The following is a 17,990-nucleotide window of genomic DNA, read 5'->3' as shown; positions in this document are numbered from 1 at the left end:
AACACAAATTAAGATATTTTTGATGAAATCTGAGAGCTGAATTACTCCTCCATAGGCTTCTAAGGGATTGAAACTTGCTGGCCCAGAAAAGTTATTAAAGACATCGTTAATATAGTCCAAGTGACTACAGTGGCTCAATCTTAAGTTTATCAAGCGATGAGAATACTTTTTGTGAGCAAAAAACACACAAAAAACCCGACTTTATTCAACTATTCATTTCCTTCTCTCTGGGCCTTGAGTGAGTTCACGTAGTAGCGCAGCGCTTCTATGTTGTACGTCACACGCATCACACACATGACCAGCGTCGGCCAATAGTGAGCCTACGTGTGATGTACAACACAGAAGCGCTGCGCTTTTACACTACATGAACTCATGAAACATGAACATGAATAGTTGAATAAAGTCGTTATTTTTGTTTACTTTTTGCGCACAAAAACTATTCTCGTCGCTTGATAAACTTAATATTGAGCCACTGTAGTCACTTGGGCTGCGTTCACACTGCAGGGCTTAATGCTCAATTCCGATTTTTTGAAAAAATTCTATTTTTTTGCAAGGCCGTTCACATTTCCAATTAAATGCGACCTTTTGTGATCTCCTGTGTGAACGTGAAATGACCCAGAAGTGACCCGCATGCGCAAAAGAGTACAACGGTCAACGACGTCACTTGTTGTTTGCGGAAGTAGCTAAACTTCAACTAACTGTGATTCACTCACACACACAACACACGAGCGCGCGCAGCGACCGTTACACAAGAGCCAGACAGCAGCCGAGGTCGACCCGTTCGGCAGATTTACCTCAGCTCGATGAATATGCAGTCTGTTTTCAAACCGATGACTACTTCAACGCAGACTTATGACGTTTGTCGCGCATCAATGACGTGCGGGACGGATACATGCGACCTGGCCGTTCAGACTGAAGTCGCATTTCAAAAGATCGGATTTGGACCACATACCCAAGTGGCCTGGGTCGCATTTGAAAAGATCGGATCTGTGTCGTTCAGACTGTCATGAAAAGATCAGATACAGGTCGCATAGGGGCAAAAAAATCGGAATTGGGTCGTTTCAGCCTGCAGTGTGAACGTAGCCATAGACTATATTAACGATGTCTTTAATAACTTTTCTGGGCCAGCAAGTTTCAATCCCTTAGAAGCCTATGGAGGAGTGATTCAGCTCCAGATTTTAGTGATTCAGTGATTCAGACTATTTTAACGATGTCTTTAATAACTTTTCTGGGCCAGCAAGTTTCAATCCCTTAGAAGCCTATGGAGGAGTGATCCAGCTCTCAGATTTAATAAAAAAAAATCTTAATTTGTGTTCCGAAGATGAACGAAGGTCTTACGGGGTTGGAACAACATGAGGGTGAGTAATTGCTGACAGAATTTTCATTTTTGGGTGAACTATCCCTTTAATAGGGTTTTAGGCTTTGCAATTAAGCCAAGCTTCCACTCTTAGACACATTTCTGTGCCTGATCTCATTTGTTTGTGCTCAAAAACATTGCATTGCTTGATGTAAGACTTCATAAAGAGTAAAAACAAATTATGATGCTGAAAAATTATCCCATTTAGAACATATCTAATCTGATTTGCATACTATTTGCATATTCTGGTAACTGTTACAAACACGTGGCCTTATGTTTCCTCTTGACTGGTTAACCCAACACAATGTCACTCTGAAATCTCTATGTAATTAACTCTTAAAATAAAGGTTCTTTATTGGCATCTATGTGTCAGGGTTCCACCAGATTCACTCACTCCCCCCACTCGTTCACTCACTCCTCCCCTCACTCCTCCCACTCGCTCATCATCTCCGGAGTACTAATCATCATCACCTGCATCTCATCATTCCACCACCCTTTATATTCAGCTCCTCTTCTCACACTCATTGTCTGGTCTCATCTCTACAAGACACTCAGACTCTCTCACCTGAGACTCACCTGAGACTCACCTGAGACTCACCTGAGACTCACCTGAGACTCACCTGAGACTCACCTGAGACTCACCTGAGACTCACCTGAGACTCACCTGAGACTCACCTGAGACTCACCTGAGACTCACCTGAGACTCACCTGAGACTCACCTGAGACTCACCTGAGACTCACCTGAGACTCACCTGAGACTCACCTGAGACTCACCTGAGACTCACCTGCCTTCCGTCTACAGCCGAAGCTCTGTCTGCCTTCTTCAGTCTTCAGCCTTTTCCTGAGATCTTCCAGCCGCCATCTGAAACAGAGACTCTGATTATTCTTCAGTTAAGTTCCTGTCTGATTATCATCTGCTTGCATACTCACCATGTCTCCATCTGGTTCCGTGTTTCTGTTAATAAAGCTACATTTCACACATTTCACTACCTGTCTGACTCCTGTTCCATCTGTGACACTATGGTTCCATAAAGAACCTTTAACATCAATAAAACCTTTCCATTACACAAAATGCAGTTTTTAGTGGAAAAGGTTCTTTAGATTTTTTTAATCTTTCCGGAGAAATTCTTCTCCACGAAGATTTATTTTTTTAAAGAACTGTTCACTGAGGAACTTTGAGGAACATGTAGAAGGGTTCTATGTGCAAGGGGTTGACTCATTAAAGGAGAACTCCGGTCAATTTTAACATTGAGCTAATTTTTTTGTACATTTGGAGTGCTGTCAGTACAGAGAACAACGTCAAATATCTGTGTTTCCTACACCGTGTTATCCTCTTTTTAAAATTTGCACCCTGTTGACTTCAATGGGGCAAGTTTTAAACCTGCTTTTAGTCTCTTAACATCCTTGATGTGTCATTACAAGTGCACAGGTCATGTGAGTGATTCCTTCGGGGTGAACGCGGGTTAATCTGACTGCAGTAGATGTGAAAGATATGAATAAAAATGATGTTTATTCAGCCAGCGCAAATACCTGTATTTACATCCTGTTTTCGGTCGAAGTCCACAGTAGTCGATTGTCGAGTTCACACGCGTGATCATAGGTAGATTAACCCGCGTTCACCCCGAAGGAATCACTCACATGACCTGTGCACTTGTAATGACACATCAAGGATGTTAAGAGGCTAAAAGCAGGTTTAAAACTTGCCCCATTGAAGTCAACAGGGTGCAAATTTTAAAAAGAGGATAACACGGTGTAGGAAACACTGATTTTTGTCGTTGTTCTCTGTACTGACAGCACTCCAAATGTACAAAAAAATGAGCTCAATGTTAAAATTGACCGGAGTTCTCCTTTAACAGAGTTAATACTGTTTTAGGGTCAACAACACAGAACAGATAGATGGTGCAGAATGCCTTGGGCTAATTAAAGTCTCCTCGACGTGTAACTGGAATGCACCATTATTAAAGGACCTGTAGGTAATTAAGCTGCAGTCTCTCTTCCTAGACACACTTTTCAATGTAATTAACATACATTACATTCTGCTCTTTAAAGATATCCCTTCAAATGTGCTTTGAATATTTTGATATACTATAACACATCTTTTGCGAGACAAACATAAGAGAAGTCCAAAATAAGAAGTTAATATCCAGTGTCATATGATAAGGAAAAGACATAGGCCTGTTTATCTTTTAACACTCATCAAAGGTACAACATATCTGTAATGTTGGAAAATTAATATTGTATACATGTTCCTTAATACATCACACCGAAACACAGAAGGAAGTGACAAAGTTTAAAAACTGAGAACAGTGTATGTTTGTGTAATTGTCATGTAACTATGAGGAAGGAGACAGTTGTCTCTGGTCAACAATGACCTGTATCCCACATAGGCTACACGTTCTCTCACACACTCATTGCACTATAGAGCGGAATTGTAGTTGTTCAAGGAAATGGCATAATAGCTGCTGACTCCAGACTTCTGATGGACTTCTGAGAATTAGCAAGTGCTTTTACTGATAATCTTGAGGAGATGCAGTGATGAAGCTGCTGGTAATGGTGTGGAAATGAGAGAGACAGACACACACCAGATTGTCCACACACATACTTGGCCTACAGTTTCGAGACTCCATAATGGGTCAGTCTCTCACCATAGGCTTTAATTCTGCTAAAGCAAAATTATTGATTAGTGTTCCTGACAGTTAGTACATCAGTTGAATCTATATATCATTGTCCATTCCACAGCTGCTGCACTGATTTATGTTACACTGACATAACTTAAGAAAGAACACTCTGTAATATATCAACATTGATCTTACAATTTTTCCCTCACACATCACTACAGTATGATACCTGAAAGCACTCTGTAGCACCACTATTTCTGCCAACATCAGTTGCTTGGCTGACATATGGTATTAAAAGTGGAGGCAGATGAACACAAGCTTACAGGGGCAGGGTTTAAGAAAACTGATGATTGATGAAGTCCTTCATAATTCACCATAAAAAAATTAAATATGCATACACGGATGAATTGTTCACAACAATATCTATAGATATGGGGGCCGTATTTGGAGCGCATTCAGAAAATAGAAACAGGTTATGGGTTAGGGTTATGTCACTGCTGGGCTAGGGTTAATAATACGTCACTGGTGAAACATCTACTATAATATAAGAAAATATTTGTGATGCATATGTTGTTGGCAAAAATGCTTATTTCCTGGCTCCACGTCATACCTAACAAAGCCCCTTAGCTGTTCTAAATTCACTGTAAATCACGGCTTCGCAGGGCTTATTGCTTTATTTTATCACTAAGCCAAGGCATTGTAGGCCTATTTTGACACCACGGAAAAATCTATGAAAATATGAGTATACTATGTTTATGTCACGTTACGTGTAGGACAAAGCTTTTTGGAGGACATACGCCCCCTCCAAAAAAGGCGCGTCCTCGCGCCGTACATAGTCCAACTGAGGAGGGAGGGGGTTCTGGAGGAGGGCGTGGAGCTAACAAAAAACAAAAAGTCCAGGGCACAAACAAAAACAGTCCATGGAGGAGTGGATAGTGGGAGAAGCCAGTGGGGAGCAAGGAGCAGGAGGAGCCAGATGACATGCCAGAGACCAGCCAGGATGAGGCCCCAGGGCGGAGTCGAAGGCGGGTGGAGCCATGGTGTAGATCAGTGGTTCCCAATTCCAGTCCTCGTGACCCACTGCTCTGCACATTTTGTAGGTCTCTCTTATCTGACACACTCAGTTCAGTTCATGGAGTCTCTCCTAATGAGCTGATGATCTGGTTCAGGTGTGTTAAATAAGGGAGACATACAAAATGTGCAGAGCAGTGGGTCACGAGGACTGGAATTGGGAACCACTGGTGTAGATGACTTGCTGGAAGGCGACACCCTTGGGATGACCAACAGAGATGATGCCACAGATGGAGACCCTGGTGAAGCTGAATAGCCGATGAGCCCACGCGAGACCACTGGTCCTGGAGACTGAGGTGGAGCTGGGGTGATGAGCGTCCGAGGTGGAGCCGGAATACCAGAGGACAGAGGCTGAGCCGGTGGGACCGAGGACGAAGGCGGAGCCGGGGGAAAGGCGGAGTCAGACGGAGCCGAAGGTGCAGGCAGGTCGACGACTGACCAAGGCGAAGCCGGAGGGACGAGGGAGCCTGGAGAAGCCGTATGGCTGATGGTTTCCTGTGGAGCCAAGGGAGGGAGGATCCAGGGCGGAGCCGAAGTGTCAACAGGCCGAAGTGGAGCGATGGGCCCAGAGGCTGGAGGTGGAGACAGGGGATCCTCCAGACTAGGTGGAGCTGGTGGCCTGAAGACACTGGGCAGGTCTTCAACACATATGGGAGCTGCAGACAGCAGCAGAGGCAGGGCTGAGGAACTGACTGATTGAGGAGGTGGGAGAGGGAGGCTGGGCGGGCATTCAGGTAATAGTCAAGTCAAGTCACCTTCATTTATATAGCGCTTATAACAATGTAGATTGTTTCAAAGCAGCTTTACAGTGATAATAGGACATTAAAGTAACAGAGATTGTTTTGGCTTTACAGCAGCTCAAGAATAAAGTTATTGTCCAGCTAAAGTTAGTTTTGATTGATTCACTTCCGTCGCAACGATCATTAGTTATTAACTTAAGGGCCGCTAACACAACACCGTTCTAACAGAAAACCCTTAAGTTCTCTCTGCGCAAACTTTAAAAACGTGAACCTGTGAGAACGCTGATGGCGTGCACATGCGTATTACGCGTTTAGTCTATAGACCTTATGTAGCTCCGCCCCTTTTCAGCGCTGCGCTCATTGTCTTTTGACTTCCGGTCTGTATTTTCACAGCGTTTTGCGTGTTTATTAATGAACGGCTCGTTTTAAAATCTTCCCGGTCGATTTACATTTGTTAAGTCATCTGCTTTAAACATTACAGTCCTCATGATAACTTTCGTTAACTTTACATTAAGTAAATCCACTTAAAAAGCTAATTACTCCTGGACAGAAATGCCATATACAGAGTGACCGCAAAACGGAAGTTAAAAGACAATTTTCCAAAGATGGCGGCGCCCTTGTTTCTCTGGCGCATAAGGTCTATAGCGTGTTTGAATATATATGTGCGCAGGCGTGTAGTCCTTCATTACAAACCAACCCTCAACAAACTACTTGTCTGGCCTTAAAATGTATAATACAGAATTCTTATCACTTCCGCGTATCCACGCGAACCGGAATTATCCCGACAGAGACTAGAAGACACTTCAGGACTGCATTGTCTTCGTGTCCAGGCGCAGGTCCTTCATCAGATCTGTAGACAGCCTGGATCCAGCGGACTGCGGTAAACCTCGGGATCAGAGCCGGACAGTAACGGCCGTACATTTACTTGAGTACAGTACTTAAGTACAATTTTGAGGGATTTGTACTTTACTCGAGTATCATTTTTGGGGAGTACTCATGACTTTACTCAAGTACATTTGAGAGGCAAATATTGTACTCTTTACTCCACTACATTTATATCCATAACCGTGAGTACCCGTTACTTCTAAAAAAAAAGAAACCTTCAATTTGTTGTTTCCCTCTCAAACGTGATTGGATTGTGCAGGCGCCACTGATTGCGACAGCCTATCAGCAATCACCTTCAGCTTTCCGCCAAAGTCAACTCCATGGCAGGGTTGCCAGATTTGGGCGGTTTTGCAATCTATTTTGCGGGCAAAAATGGGTTTGGGCGGGTGGATAAAAATTGGGCTGGTTTCGGATCAGTTCGGCGGGTTTTTGTTGCCGAAACACCGCCACTTCAGATCCTTATTCCTGCGACCCAATGTTCAGCAGGTAGCAGTCTCACTCACTCACACACACACACACACACACACACTACAACTCTGGCTGACGTGCGCCCTAACCTCACAACAGACACTCCCTCCCACTACCTTAAAGTGATCGATTTTTCTCCCAGCCCTAATATGCATGTTTCATGTTGCCATTTGAAATAACTGAAATGTTAAAGTGGGTTATTTTTTATGTCCATATATCCACTCGATGTTTTTATGTTACTGAATGCTTTTTTTCCAAGCGACTTTTAGTGACAATAAACAGACTCATTGATAGCCTAAGTTGATCGCATTATTTTCCGTAACATAAGCTTATAGTTTAATAGTAGAATAGTTTGACTGAAGTCAGTGTAGCCTACTTTTGCGTTCATTTAATTGAATATTGTTTCTAAAATCGGATAGGCTAAGTAGAAAAATGGGTCATTTTAAAGCTTGTTAATGATTTCAATGTGTTTAAATGAGAAACAAGCCACAAAAAAAATTGGGCAGTTTTTTGTGCATTCTCGCGGTTTTTGGCGAGGTTTTGGGATGGAAAACCTTGCTGGCACCTGGCAACCCTGCTCCATGGTCAGATTTAGATAAGAGACGAAACCATGGACGAAACAATGGCTGAAGACGCAGCAGGTCCATCCCGGGAATGTGCCAACCCGTGGCCCCACCTCGCCAGACTATTTCAATTTTCTGAACAAGTTAATGATAGTTTTCGCTTCAAGTGTTTGCTGTGTTTACCAATGTAAGCACTGTGGCAGTAGTAATGCAATATTTAGAAAATTTACTCTTGTACTCTTGATACTCAAGTACTTTTAAAAACAAGTACTTCAGTACTTTTACTTAAGTAGACATGACTGTAGTACTTTTACTTGTACTTGAGTAAAATTTACCAAGGGGTATCTGTACTTTTACTCAAGTAATGAAGCTGTGTACTCTGTCCGCCTCTGCTCGGGATAAACAGAGAGACTAATATTGGCGTAGATGGCATCCTTCTTATGATGTAACGAGTACATCAGGATTTATGGTAAGTGTTCCCGGCTGACCTAATCTATGCAGCCTAACATTGAATTATAGAAGTCTATAATGTGTTGTGTATGCTAGGTCAAAGAGATGTGTTTTTAGTCTAGATTTGAACTGTGTGTGTCTGCTTCCCGGACATTGTTAGGAAGACTGTTCCAAAGTTTTGGTGCTAAATAGGAAAAGGATCTGCCACCAGCAGTCGATTTTGATATTATCAACTGGACGGAATTTTGAGATCGCAATAGACGTGAAGGACTATAATGCGTTAAGAGACCAATTTTTTATATCAGCTATGCATTCCATTAATTTTGTGAATTGGTAAGTTTTGTCAGGACGTGAAGAAATATAGAGCTGAGTAAAAAGGAGTAAGGGGATGCTTAGGTGGCTAGCTTGAAGCCAATGGGGCTGTCAGTAAGAACAGGTCCAATCTAGTCACTCAGGTATCAAGGTCTTTATTTTACATCCAAGCAGGTATTGTATGTGTATGTGTATGTATATGTGTATGTGGTTTCTACAAAAGAACAGAAATAGTGTTTTCAGTGTTTTCGTTTACAAAAAAACAATGCCAGATCAGATTTGTGGTAACTGCCAATGTTACATTGAATTCACAGGAAATAAAGTAATTTAAACAATACATGAGGCCATCTACTCATACCATAAGCTCATCAAATACACATCTAAATAACTAAAGAACATGCCTAAGCAGGAAATATAGCAAGCATAAAAATAAACACATTTAGGACAAACTTAAGAAATACAGAATAATATTTAACTATCAAACAAAGGCACTTACATTGTCAATTACACACACACACACACACACACACACACACACACACACACACACACACGGAAAAAACAAAGAAAGGAGAAAAATTCAGTCCTCTGCACAGTACATCCATGTGCAGCATAAGGAAGATGCTGTGGGCACAGGTGCAGTTAATAAAGCCTGATAGAGTTCTAATTGACTTGAGATCAGGTGGGTGGAGCTAGAGGTTAATAGGGAAGGGTTAACAGGCTAACAGGTTAACAGGCTAAGAGGGGTGTGGCATATCATATGCTTTGCACTTTGCAGCTTAGGGACATAAAAACTTATTAACAGCCGTTCCCGAATTCCAAGGATTGATCCAGGAAGTAACTGAGTTCAGACACTGATTTCGGTAGGAGAAGTAACAATCAAACACAATGTGACCTTTACCATTGTGATGCACAATGTGGTGGGGTATGAACCAGGACTCAGGGGCATCTTCTATTTCAGAGGATGACAACTTGACATACCCAGCATTAACTAATTTCTGGATCTCGCTGGTATAGGTCTCTGCCTGTTGTGGGTTTTGAAGGAGTCGCCTTTCACAGCTGCGGAGACGGGACATTACTGCCTTCTTGGTGGCCAGAGGTCTACACAGAGGAGAAGTGCTGCATATCGTAGGGTGCCATCAACAGGTGTTCTGATGGTTTGGGTCTCAAGCTGGTGCATTGCCTCTTGATCCTGTTTGGTTCAGCCGAGCTGGGTCTTGATTGCTACAGGGGTTCCAGGAGGGCCTAATTTGACAGGTTGTGTTGGGATGATAAGATGTGTATGATCAGCCCCTAGAAGGAGAAGCGGTTTTACTTTATTAGGCTGTTTGAGAGGGAGCTGACGGAGGTGTGAGTAGTGCAGCTGGAGGAATTTTACGGGTGAGAATGTTCTGACAAGGACAGCTGGTCAGCAGTGAAGGCTTGACTGATGAGATAGGACTTATTAGGATGCACTTTAGGAATAAGGGTAAAGGATACAGAAGCTCCCTTAAGAGTCTGAACATCCTGTCTCCCAGTTCTCAGCTGTAGATTCTCAGATTTTCCTTTTAACTGAAGTGTTTGGGCAGCAGGGTGAAGAAGGATTGTTCTTTCGGACCCATCATCCAGTATGGCATAAGTGTCTAAGGATCTGTTTCCATTGCGCAGGGTCACTTCAACTACCTTCAGTAGTACTTTATTGCAATCACTAGGGTGGTCAAGATATAGATTTTGCACTTGCCTCTGGTTAATGTTGCATAGGATGTGTAGGTGTTTCCCATTACACTGGCTGCAGCGTCCCTTCAGGTCACATTGGGTTGCAAAGTCATCTCGCCAACAACGTCTCTGGTCCTTGATCCAGTTAGTTCTCTGGTCGTTGGTGAGCTGGAGGAAATCACCACATTTACTGATATGATGTTCGGTAGAATTACAGTAAGCGCACACTGGATAGCATTCAGCTAAGGTGTTAGGAGGAGGCTGAATAAATTTAGGTGAGGGAACTTGGGCTCTGGAGGAGGTCATATGAGAGGAGGTTTTGATATGGTTGTACCTCTTAATGGGTGAGGAGGTGGAGGCCTCTGCCGGATAGGCTGACCGATAGACGGAGATGTTCTTTCTCTCCTGGCCTGGCAGCGGGCTTCTTGTTGTAGCAAATCCTCGCAGATACCATTTCTTTCTAAAAAGGAACATAGTTGTGAGGATATTGCCTTTTCTAGTATCTTTGACAGAAAAGGTAGATTCGAGATCGGCCTGTAATTGACTAATTCTGTAGGATCAAGTTGTGTTTTTTTAACAAGCGGTTTAATCATAGCCAGCTTAAACGTTTTTGGTATGTACCCTAATGACAAAGATGAATTAATGATATTAAGAAGAGGATCTATGACCTCTGGAAGCATCTCTTTCAATAGCTTAGTCGATATAGGGTCTAACATACATGTTGTCGATTTAGATGATTTAACGAGTTTAGAAAATTCTTCTCCTATAGCTATGAATGAATCAAATTGTTCCTCAAGGAGACTACAATGCACTGCCTGATGCGATACTGTATTAGACGGTTGCATAGTTATAATTTTCTCCCTGATATTATCAATCTTGTTAGTAAAGAAGTTCATAAAGTCATTAAAGCTGTGCTGTTTAGAAACATCTGGGGTTGAAGATTTATTTTTTGTTAATTTAGCCACTGTTTCAAATAAATACCTACAAATAGGTTTTGTTGATTTTCTTCTAACAGGGTTGAAAAATAAGCAGCTATAGCAGCTTTTAAGGCCTCTCTGTACGCAATCTTGCTCTCTTTCCGTGAAATGCGAAAAAAACCTCTAGTTTTGTTTTCTTCCAGTTGCGCTCCATTTTTCTGGCTGCTCTCTTAAGGGCCTGGGTGTGCTCGTTGTACCATGGCGTTGGACTATTTTCTTTAATCTTCTTTAAGCACAAAAGAGCAACTGGTGCTGGAAAAGAGAGAGTCAAACGTTTGTCGCAATATCAAGTTCTTCTAAGCTATCTGGGATGCTGAGGAGATGAAACTGATCAGGAATATTATTAATAAAAGTAATTTTAGTGCCAGAAGTGATAGGTCTAACATATTTGAAACACAGAGTCGACTTTGCAGCCTTGGCTAAATGAAGTATACACAAGACTAGATAATGATCTGAGATGTCATTGCTTTGTTGTAGAAATTCAACGGCATCAACATTGATTCCATGTGATAATATTAGAGCTAAAGTATGATTACGACAATGAGTAGGTCCTGACACGTGTTGTCGAACTCCAATAGAGTTCAGAATGTCTTTAAATGCCAATCCCAATGCATCTTTTTCGTTATCTATATGTATATTAAAAATCACCAACAATTAGGACTTTATCTGCAGCCAGTACTAACTCTAATACAAAATCAGCAAACTCTTTGATAAAGTCTGTATGGTGCCCTGGTGGCCTGTAGACAGTAGCCAGCACAAATCTCAAACGTGATTTATCATTTACACTAGACAGTGTTATATTAAGCACCAACACTTCAAAAAATTATATTTAAAACAAGACTTCTCAGTAATTCTGAAGATATTACTATAAATTACAGCAATACCTCCCCCTTTGCCTTTCTGACGAGGTTCATATTTATAACAGTAATCTTACAGGGTGGACTCATTTAAAGTAATGTAATCGTCTGGTTTTAGCCAGGTTTCTGTCAAACACAGCACATAGTCTGTATTATGTGTAATCATATCATTAACAATAAGTGCTTTTGAAGTAAGGGATCGAATATTCAGCAACCCAAGCTTTATCATTTGTTCATCCGTATTATATCTGTTTTTTTATTTGTTGAACATCAAGTACATTTTTACCCTTAAATGGGCTTAGGAGGTTATTTTGTACGTCCTAATTCGGGGAACAGACACAGTCTCTATATGATGAAATCTAGGTGAAAGAGTCTCTATGTGATGTGATTTATCTGACCTCAGTGACGTGAGACAGCTAGCAGATGGTCGGTTTAGCCTGTCTGCTTCCTGACCTGAGGCCCAATTCATGTTTGAGCTCTAAGACTATGTGCCATATTACTAGAGAGAAGAGCAGCACCATCCCAGGAGGGATGAATACTAGGGCTGAACGATTAATCGCAATAAAACCGCACACGATTTGGTAAAGGCTGCGATTATTTTATGCGCAGCTTGTCAGTAGAGTGCGGCTGATTGGTAGTAAATACTGCCCCATTTGAACGCCAGAGGGCGCTCTCATGCAAACACAATAAATATGCCCCGCCGCAGAAGTACAATAATGCACATCATTCCAGGAAATCCCTATCGCTGTAGCTGAATAAACAGACGATTGAAACGCTTTGATTAAACATGACTTATAAATACACGACTGCCTTATTCTGTGTAAGAAGGCACATCATCTCACAGAAGGATGCTCAACTGTCATTATGAAGTGAGTTTGGAGTAAATGCATGTTATTAAATGTTGTCTGTTGTTGGACAAGAGGTTCATAAATGCTTCTCATGTTTTGGAAAGATGTTTGACGCGTGTTGTTTTTTCAAATGCACGTTATAAGTGATTCAAACTCACAGTGCTTTCAGATGGAGCAGTGTTTACAGAGCCGTACATCAATGACAAGCTGTGCATAAAAAATAAAATAATCGCAGCCTTTGCGATTTTAAAATCACGATAAGCCATATCGATTTAAGTGCGATTACATGTAAAGTGCGATTAATCGTTCAGCCCTAATGAATACTATCTCTTTTCAACAGGTCTGCCCCAAAAACTTTTCCAATGGTCTATGAATTCTATATTATTTTGCGGACACCACTTAGACAGCCAGCCGTTGAGTGAGCACAGTCTACCACGTATCTCATCACTCCTGCGAACAGGAAGGGGGGCCAGAGCAAATTACAGTGCCTGACATGGTACTTGCGAGTTCACAGACTTCTTTAATGTTAATTTTGGTGACAAGGGACACTGGAGATACAGTTGGTGCTGGAGATACTGGGAACTCTGGAGATACAGGGGAAACCGGAATTACCTTGCCAAACCAGTCTATGAGGCTCTCCTCAAAAATGACCTTCAGTTCCTCATAATATATCCCAGAGGCCACTGACATCTCATCCACAGCAGTAATGGTGTGGGCGGGGCTCTCCTCCCAGCCCTCGAGCTCCACAAGCACTCCCTATGCGACGCACGATGTTGCCAGCTCACGAACCTGTTCAGACTCCGTTTGTGGTCCGGGCTCTGTGACGATGACACTCTCTGTCCTTATCCTCGGTACAGGCTCGTCTATCGCGGCAGGCTGGTCTCCACGGTCTGCAGTGGGCACGTGCAACTTCTCCGTCGCATCACTTGCTGGAGGTGGATGGCTGGTCTCTGGCAGTGATGGAGTGGGGCTAGTGGTGATGTCATCCTCAGCAGGGCCAATGGTGAATGGTGAATTGTTCACCAGCACCCACTCCACAAATGCGGCGAAATCCTCCTTCGGACCGCCCGCTGGAATGCGTACCTTGGACCGCTCGCTCAGGCTTGTGTGATAAAATACACAGAACGAGCAGTCTGGGTAGTGTGTCTGACACACAAGCTGGATAAAGTCACAAGTGTGTTCTTCCAGCGGGCGGTCTCCCTGCTCCAGACAGAGAAGCTGGATGGCGGGTAGAGCCATAGGGGATAAAAACAGAAAAATATAGGAAAAAACACAGCCCAAAAAAAGAAATCACTGTTAGGTCCGTTATTCTGTCACGTCATGTGAAGGACAAAGCTCATGGAGATGAGGAATACGTAGAAATAACATTTAATAACCAAACTCTCAGGGGAAACCCCAAACACTTAGGCTTACATTGAGGATAACAGACAAAGACTGAAGGAGAACACAAGGTATAAATACACAGGGTCTAACAAGATAACAGGTGATAGACATGGCTAATTAGAACAATCATGGAACACAAGGTCACAGGACTGAACCAAAAACACAATGATCATACATGTAACAGTTTATATGAAGGAATTTTCTATATTGAAATTCACAAGTGTTTAACCTGTATTTTGACTTATGCGTTGGACTGTATTGCTTTTTAGGGTTGAAGGAAATATCCATAAAATATCCAAAGACATCTGTCAGTTTAGCTTAACACATGCTCCTATTATCTCTCAGAATGTTCTGACGCTGGCTTCTGAGAGCACCTCAATCATTCGGGAGTCACTTCCAAGATGGCTGCACGCTCTTCAGGTTCTTCAGGAGCTCATATGTTTGCTAGACCCCGCTTGAAACCAGAGGTATATAAAACTATTGACGGCAAAGTTATAGTTGAGGATGAATTTCTACACTTCCTCTCTATTAAATTAAGGACTTTAAGCCAGGATGAGATTGTTTTGTTGGCTGTCAACACATTTGACTCTGACTGGATAGAAACATCAAAGAAAACGCTCTTTGAATTATGCACTACTACGCAGCGCAATATCTCTCATAAAGGTGCGTAAAAAGACGTCAATAATGTGAAGACCTGCCTCAAAGTGTTAAACGAATGTGGGGACAATGTTCCCAGATTTGTGTCTCATTACTTGGATGAACTGCCGCCAGTGACGTTTACCAATGTGGATATATGTGGCCTGCTCCGCAAAATGGAGCAGCTTCATGCTGTAGTATTTGCTATGAAGCATACTCTGCAACTCCAAAATGAGACCAGCGAAGGCCTGCATGCAGTCACGGCGGATGTGAGAAGCCGGGTACGCGCCCTGGAACTGCGAGCTGAGCATGGATACGCTGACCAGATTACCCCAGCGAGGGAGCTGGAGGCTACGGAAGCCAATGAGATCTTGGTCGGAGAATCTAAAGCCTTGGATGCGGGACACAGCCTCTATGAGACACAGGGAGAATCTCTTTTGGGCGTGGAAGGAGACAAACCAGCAATGCGCATCGGAGGAACAACACCGATTCCTGGATCTCCAAAGTGGAGCCAGGTTGTGAAACGGGGTCTCCGACAACATGGTCAGCCTGTCGCTACTAAACCAGCATCTCACTCTGGAAATCCTACACTGAGACGGAGGAAAGCTGTCAAAACTATCGTGGGAACTGGAGCAGCAGGGAACATCAAAATGGTGAAAACCAAACTGGTGAGTGTCTTTGCCTCGAAATTCTACCCAGACATTGACACGGAAACATTACGCGCGTATTTGGAAGGCAAACTTGGGCATGACGTAACGTGTCAAAAAATCACTACTGTAAACAACAGATATGCTTCATTCAAAGTGTCTGCGGAATGCAGTGATGTAGCGGTCATGTATAACCCAGAGTTGTGGCCAGAGGGAACTTTTGTGAGGCGCTATTATGAGCAGCGTAAAGCTGGCTTTGGCGCTAATGTTCCGCTTTCCACTGGGGTTTTAAGTGTACCTGCTGCTGGAGTGAGTACAAACGAATAAGACTGCTATGGACATTAAAGTTGTTTCATATAACTGTCGTGGCCTGCGCTTGAGCCAGAGCGCTGATGATAAAGCTCGCCGAATTGTTGTCGATCAGTTGTTGGAACACTGTGACATATTGTGCTTACAAGAAACATTTCTAGCTAAACAAGATCTAGAAGGTCTAAACTCCATTAATGGCAGTTTTTTTGGTGCAGGAGAGTCAACTACTGACCTCAGTTTGGGAATTAAAAAAGGAAGGATACCAGGAGGTGTGGCTATTTTATGGAATAAGAGGCTGGATTCAGTGATCAGTGTGGTTAGGCTTGGTGTGGACTGGTGTATTGCAGTACACGTGTCACAGCATGACAAATAATTTATTATTTTAAATGTTTATGCTCCTTATGAATGTAATCACAATGAAGAAGAATACTTAAGTAAGCTTGCTTTTATTAGTTCCTTTATACAAGATGACAGATTTACTTGTGTCTATGTAATTGGTGACATGAATGCCGATATCTCTGATAAGAAATCAGTTTTTGCCAAGCATATGGACCATTTTTGTACAGATACTAATCTAATATTATCGAGCAGAGCGCTTTTACCAGTAGAGAGTTATACATATATAAGTGAAGCCTGGTACACTACATCCTGGTTGGATCATTGCATCACTACAGCTGACGCTCATGCTGCTTTGGCACAGATGAAAATTCTATATAATATGTCTACTCTTGATCACATCCCTGTTGAGGTGACAATTAGATCTAATTGTATACCTGTTACTGTTAATGTTGAAAATAATCCAAACCAGAAACACATAGACTGGACCAAGCTTGCTACAGAAGAATTGGCCTCTTACTATGCTTGCACCGATCAATTATTATGCAACATACAATTACCAAGAGATGCAATTCTGTGTACAGAGAGTAACTGCTCAAACATCAGGCACAGAACAGATATCTCTTCTATGTACTCAGACATAGTCAGAATATTACTTAAAGCAAGTTCACCTTATAATAAAAGCATAAAGAAAGGCTAAATTAGGCCTGGTTGGAACACACATGTATCTCAGTTTCTCACTGAAGCCCGTGAAGCAACAACATCTTGGGTCTTAGCGGGCAAACCTAGACAGGGGCCCATATTTGATCATAAAAAGAGGACAAATGCGAAATACAAATATGCAATTAGATTTATTAGGAAGAATGAACAAATTATGAGAGCTGATTCCATGGCTAAAAAACTTTTAGGCAAGGACACAAAAGCCTTTTGGAAAGATGTAAAAATGATTAATAATAGTAAACCCTCTCTTCCTTGTACAGTAGATGGAGTCTCTGGAACAAATATGATTGTAGAGCTGTGGCGACAGCATTATAGTAAACTATTCACCTGTGTCCAGAGTGAACCTTACCAGGTTGATAATGTTACTGTAGTGGACACAATTAAAACTCATGAGGTTTTTCAAGCAATCAAAAACTTGTCTGTAAATAAAACTACAGGTATGGATCTCATCTCTGCTGAACATCTCAAGTTTGCAAGTTTAAAGGTCCCGTTGCATGCGATTCCATGTTTCAAACTTTAGTTAGTGTGTAATGTTGCTGTTAGAGCATAAATAATATCTGTAAAATTATAAAGCTCAAAGTTCAATGCCAAGCGAGATATTTTATTTAACAGAAGTTGACTACAAAAAACGGCTCGATTGGACTACACCCCTCTACATCCTGCATTAGTGACATCACCAGAACCGTTTCTTGACTAACCTCCGCCCACAGGAATGCTCCCTCAACTCTACTGGCTACTTGCACACTTCTTATAACTTAGCCTACTGTGTTTACTCAGCTCTTACGGTGATTTTCTGAAGTAAAACTGACGCTTCATCTTTTGTGTGGTGTACAATAAACTTTATTAAACTCATCAGTACATGTTTGATCATCATTCAGACAGCAGACTTGTAGGCTATTAATAAATAATGGATACATAGCCTACAAGCAGATGACAAATAAGTTATAATAACCGTAATTAAACTACTAAACCATACCTGTTTCATCTCTATACAGCACTCTGACTCTGTAGGCATTATTGTCCGACTCGAAATGAACGCCGTTACAGAGAGTTTCTGATATTATCATCATTCCGTGAGATGAATTTTTCCTGACAAACTGAGCACGAGCTCATGAAGC

At 42.1% G+C, this 17,990-nt stretch overlaps 1 long non-coding RNA gene across 1 annotated transcript; it reads right to left on the bottom strand.

Moving 5' to 3' along the window:
• Positions 1-8,602: 8,602 nt before the first annotated feature.
• LOC311280679 lies at positions 8,603-17,990 on the bottom strand. Its single transcript, XR_014625706.1, has 3 exons — positions 17,849-17,990; positions 10,494-10,619; positions 8,603-10,327 (listed from the first exon to the last, which is right to left on the bottom strand). It is a non-coding gene; the product is annotated as an uncharacterized lncRNA (long non-coding RNA).

This window comes from Rutilus rutilus (assembly GCF_951802725.1).
Source record: "Rutilus rutilus genome assembly, chromosome: 2".
NCBI classification, from domain to species: domain Eukaryota; kingdom Metazoa; phylum Chordata; class Actinopteri; order Cypriniformes; family Leuciscidae; genus Rutilus; species Rutilus rutilus.
The sequence above is the reverse complement of the archived record's forward strand: the minus strand, read 5'-3'. Positions and strand labels throughout refer to the sequence as shown.